Source organism: Pelophylax lessonae (genome assembly GCF_965119305.1).
Source record: "Pelophylax lessonae genome assembly, chromosome: 5".
Classification (NCBI taxonomy): Eukaryota; Metazoa; Chordata; class Amphibia; order Anura; family Ranidae; genus Pelophylax; species Pelophylax lessonae.
Window position 1 is genome coordinate 635,676 of NC_138772.1, and position 6,201 is coordinate 641,876.

The window sequence follows — 6,201 nt, forward strand, 5'->3', positions numbered from 1 at the left end:
GAGGGATTGATGTCTAAAGGGGCCCTTGGGCTTTGGGAAGGGGGGTGGTCTGGGGGTTTCTGGGGAAGAGGGGTTGATGGTCTGGGGCCTGGGAAGGGGGATTGGTGGTCTGAGTGCTCTAGGGCCCAGAGAAGGAAGGGTGGTGTTCTGAGGGTTGTGGAACCCTTTGTAAGGGGGGTTGTTGGTCCGAGGACATTGCAGCCTGAGGAAGGGAAAGTAGTGGTCTGGGGGCTTTGGGACTTGGGGAAATGGGGATTGTTCTGGGGTTCTAAAGAGGGGTTGGTTGTCTGGGTACTCTGGGAAAGTGAGGGTGGTGGTCTGGGGGTTCTGGGGCCTGGGAAGAGGGGTTGGTGGTCTAGAGAGTCTGGGGAAGTGAGGGTGGTGGTTTGGGGGTTCTGGAGCCTGGGTAAGGGAGGGTGGGGGTCTGAGGGTTGTGGGGCTTGGTGGTAGGGGGATTGTTCCGGAGGTTCTAAAAGCTGGGTAGAGGGGTTGGTTTTCTGGGAGCTCTGGTAAAGTGAGAGTGGTGGTCTGGGGGTTCTGGGGCCCATTAGAAGGAAGGGTGGTGTTCTGAGGGTTGTGGAACCCTTTGTAGGGGGGGTTGTTGGTCTGAGGACATTGCAGCCTGAGGAAGGGAAAGTAGTGGTCTGGGGGCTTTGGGACTTGGGGAAATGGGGATTGTTCTGGGGTTCTAAAGGCTGGAAAGAGGAGTTGGTTGTCTGGGTGCCCTGGGAAAGTGAGGGTGGTGGTCTGGGGGTTCTGGGGCCTGGGAAGAGGGGTCGGTGGTCTGGAGGCTCTGGGGAAGTGAGGATGGTGGTCTGGGGGTTCTGGGGAAGTGAGGATGGTGGTCTGGGGGTTCTGGAGCCTGAGGAAGGGAAGATGGTGGTCTGGGATCTTTGGGGCCTGGGGAAGGGGAATTGGTCTGGGGGTTCTAAGGCCTAAGAAGAGGGGATGGTGGTCTGGGTGTTCTGGGGAAGAGGGGGGGGGTGGTGGTCTGGGGGTTCTGGAGCCTGAAGAAGGGGGAGGGGGGTCTGGAGGCCCTGGGGCCTTTGCAATCCACTAGTTGCCTCTAATTCCAGGAATGGTCCCCTTTGTATATGTTTCTCAGCCCTTGGTCCCCTGTTCTCTGTCTGTTACAGATCTGTATAAGAGGACATCTTTGTACAAATATATAGTTGACTTTTGGCTGCCATAACAATCATCAATATAAAAACAAAAAAACAAACAATGTGTCTTCAGTATACAATAAAAGAGATTTTATGCTGATGTGCGGTGCAGTTTTTCCCTGTTGATGTCATTGTATATATAAGGCAAAGGTCACAGGTCAGGGGCCGTGCTCACTGTGTATGTTCGGTGAATCTCTCCCCCTCAAGATCTGGTTATTATGGCAGTGGACCCATACTCTGCACATGACACGTCATTAAAGGTTCTGGTGAGATTGGGAAATGGCACCATGGTTCTGATCCATACTCACCAACCTGCTCTGGCTATCCTGGAAATCCTAACACTCCCCCCCCCACCCATCAAAAACACCTCTGTGGGAAGGCTTCAGGTGAGTTTTGCATCTTCATACAAGTCTACAGATCCCGTACAAGTCTACAGATCCCGTACAAGTCTACCGACCCCATACAAGACTACAGATCCCATACAAGACTACAGATCCCATACAAGTCTACAGATCCCATACAAGTCTACAGATCCCACACAAGTCTACAGATCCCAAACAAGTCTACAGACCCCATACAAGTCTACCGACCCCATACAAGTCTACAGATCCCACACAAGTCTACAGACCCCACACAAGTCTACAGACCCCACACAAGTCTACAGATCCCACACAAGTCTACAGACCCCATACAAGTCTACAGACCCCATACAAGTCTACCGACCCCACACAAGTCTACCGACCCCACACAAGTCTACAGATCCCATACAAGTCTACAGATTCCATACAAGTCTACAGACCCCATACAAGTCTACCGACCCCATACAAGTCTACCGATCCCACACAAGTCTACAGACCCCACACAAGTCTACCGCCCCCATACAAGTCTACAGATCCCATACAAGTCTACAGACCCCATACAAGTCTACAGACCCCACACAAGTCTACCGGCCCCATACAAGTCTACAGATCCCACACAAGTCTACAGACCCCACACAAGTCTACCGACCCCACACAAGTCTACAGATCCCATACAAGTCTACAGATCCCATACAAGTCTACAGACCCCATACAAGTCTACAGACCCCATACAAGTCTACCGACCCCATACAAGTCTACAGATCCCACACAAGTCTACAGACCCCACACAAGTCTACCGACCCCATACAAGTCTACAGATCCCATACAAGTCTACAGATCCCATACAAGTCTACAGACCCCATACAAGTCTACAGACCCCACACGAGTCTACCGACCCCATACAAGTCAAGTCTACAGATCCCATACAAGTCTACCGACCCCATACAAGTCTACAGATCCCACACAAGTCTACAGACCCCACACAAGTCTACCGACCCCATACAAGTCTACAGATCCCACACAAGTCTACAGACCCCACACAAGTCTACCGACCCCATACAAGTCTACAGATCCCATACAAGTCTACAGATCCCACACAAGTCTACAGACCCCACACAAGTCTACCGACCCCATACAAGTCTACAGACCCCATACAAGTCTACCGACCCCACACAAGTCTACAGACCCCATACAATTCTACAGACCCCACACAAGTCTACCGACCCCACACAAGTCTACAGACCCCATACAAGTCTACAGATCCCATACAAGTCTACAGACCCCATACAATTCTACAGACCCCATACAAGTCTACCGACCCCACACAAGTCTACAGACCCCACACAAGTCTACCGACCCCATACAAGTCTACAGATCCCATACAAGTCTACAGATCCCATACAAGTCTACAGACCCCATACAAGTCTACCGACCCCATACAAGTCTACCGACCCCGTACAAGTCTACAGATCCCGTACAAGTCTACAGATCCCGTACAAGTCTACAGATCCCATACAAGTCTACAGATCCCATACAAGCCTTTAGCTACTATACAAATCTATGGCTTTCAAGTTTTTAGCTTGCTTACAAGTCTATGGTTCCCATAGAAGTCTACAGTTCCCATAGAAGTCTATCTACAGACCCCACACAAGTCTACCGACCCCATACAAGTCTACAGATCCCCATACAAGTCTAAATATCCCATACAAGTCTACAGATCCCATACAAGTCTACAGATCCCATACAAGTCTACAGACCCCATACAAGTCTACCGACCCCATACAAGTCTACAGATCTCACACAAGTCTACCGACCCCGTACAAGTCTACAGATCCCGTACAAGTCTACAGACCCCATACAAGCCTTTAGCTACTATACAAATCTATGGCTTTCAAGTTTTTAGCTTGCTTACAAGTCTATGGTTCCCATAAAAGTCTACAGTTCCCATAGAAGTCTATGGTTCTTTTAAAGGTCTGCTGTCTCCATACAAGTCTACACTTCCCATAAAACTCTACGTTTCCTATACAAGCCTTAAGCTTCTATACAAGGCTGTGGTTTTATACATGTTTTTAGCTCGTTACAAGTCTATGATTCCCATACAAGTCTACAAATCCCAGTTCCTACACATGTCTACAGGTCTTATACAGGTCTACAGTTCCTATAGAAGTCTACAGATCCCACACAAGTCTACAGATCCCATACAAGTCTACAGATCCCATACAAGTCTACAGATCCCATACAAGTCTACAGACCCCATGCAAGTCTACAGATCCCATACAAGTCTACCGACCCAATACAAGTCTACAGATCCCATACAAGTCTACATATCCCATACAACTCTACAGACCCCATGCAAGTCTACAGATCCCATACAAGTCTACAGACCCCATACAAGTCTACAGACCCCATACAAGTCTACACTTCCTATACAAGTCTACAGATCCCACACAAGTCTACAGATCCCACACAAGTCTACAGATCCCACACAAGTCTACAGACCCCATACAAGTCTACCGACCCCATACAAGTCTACCGACCCCATACAAGTCTACAGATCCCATACAAGTCTACAGACCCCATACAAGTCTACAGACCCCATACAAGTCTACACTTCCTATACAAGTCTACAGATCCCACACAAGTCTACAGATCCCACACAAGTCTACAGATCCCACACAAGTCTACCGATCCCACACAAGTCTACAGATCCCATACAAGTCTACAGATCCCACACAAGTCTACAGATCCCATACAAGTCTACAGATCCCACACAAGTCTACAGATCCCACACAAGTCTACAGATCCCACACAAGTCTACAGATCCCATACAAGTCTACAGATCCCATACAAGTCTACATATCCCATACAAGTCTACATATCCCATACAAGTCTACAGACCCCATGCAAGTCTACAGACCCCATACAAGTCTACAGACCCCATACAAGTCTACAGACCCCATACAAGTCTACACTTCCTATACAAGTCTACAGATCCCACACAAGTCTACAGATCCCACACAAGTCTACAGACCCCATACAAGTCTACCGACCCCATACAAGTCTACCGACCCCATACAAGTCTACAGATCCCATACAAGTCTACAGATCCCATACAAGTCTACAGATCCCATACAAGTCTACAGACCCCATACAAGTCTACAGACCCCATACAAGTCTACAGACCCCATACAAGTCTACACTTCCTATACAAGTCTACAGATCCCACACAAGTCTACAGATCCCACACAAGTCTACAGATCCCACACAAGTCTACCGATCCCACACAAGTCTACAGATCCCATACAAGTCTACAGATCCCACACAAGTCTACAGATCCCACACAAGTCTACAGATCCCATACAAGTCTACAGACCCCATACAAGTCTACCGACCCCACACAAGTATACAGATCCCATACAAGTCTACAGACCCCATATAAGTCTACAGATCCCATACAAGTCTACAGACCCCACACAAGTCTACACTTCCCATACAAGTCTACAGATCCCATACAAGTCTACAGACCCCATACAAGTCTACAGATCCCATACAAGTCTACAGACCCCATACAAGTCTACAGACCCCATACAAGTCTACAGACCCCATACAAGTATACAGATCCCATACAAGTCTACAGACCCCATACAAGTCTACAGACCCCATACAAGTCTACAGATCCCATACAAGTCTACAGACCCCATACAAGTCTACAGATCCCATACAAGTCTACAGATCCCATACAAGTCTACACTTCCCATACAAGTCTACAGATCCCATACAAGTCTACAGATCCCATAAAAGTCTACACTTCTCATACAAGACTACAGATCCCATACAAGACTACAGATCCCATACAAGACTACAGATCCCATACAAGTCTACAGATCCCATACAAGTCTACAGATCCCATAAAAGTGTACAGATCCCATACAAGACTACAGATCCCTCTACAGATCCCATACAAGTCTACAGATCCCATACAAGTCTACAGACCCCATACAAGTCTACAGACCCCATACAAGTCTACAGATCCCATACAAGTCTACAGACCCCATACAAGTCTACAGATCCCATACAAGTCTACAGATCCTGTACAAGTCTACAGATCCCATACAAGTCTACAGATCCCGTACAAGTCTACAGATCCCATACAAGTCTACAGATCCCATACAAGTCTACAGACCCCATACAAGTCTACAGATCCCATACAAGTCTACAGATCCCATACAAGTCTACAGACCCCATACAAGTCTACACTTCCCATACAAGTCTACAGATCCCATACAAGTCTACAGATCCCATACAAGTCTACAGATCCCACACAAGACTACAGACCCCATACAAGTCAATGGTTCCCTCCTATTTAGGAACACGGGTCTCTGTGTTGATCCAATAAGTGCATCCCCCACACAGATAGAAAGCACCCCCTAGGCATACATTTAACCTTTTCATTGCCCCTTCTCTACCAGTGTCATTATTACATACAGTACATATATATAGCACTGATTACTGTAGTAATGTCACTGGTCCCCCCAAAAGTGTCATAAATGTCAGTTAGGGGTCCGATCTGTCCGCCGCAATGTCGCAGTCCCGCAAAAAAATCACAGATCGCCGCTATTACTAGTAAAAAAAAAAAAAAACAATAAAAATGACAGAAATCTTTCCCGTAGTTTGTAGAC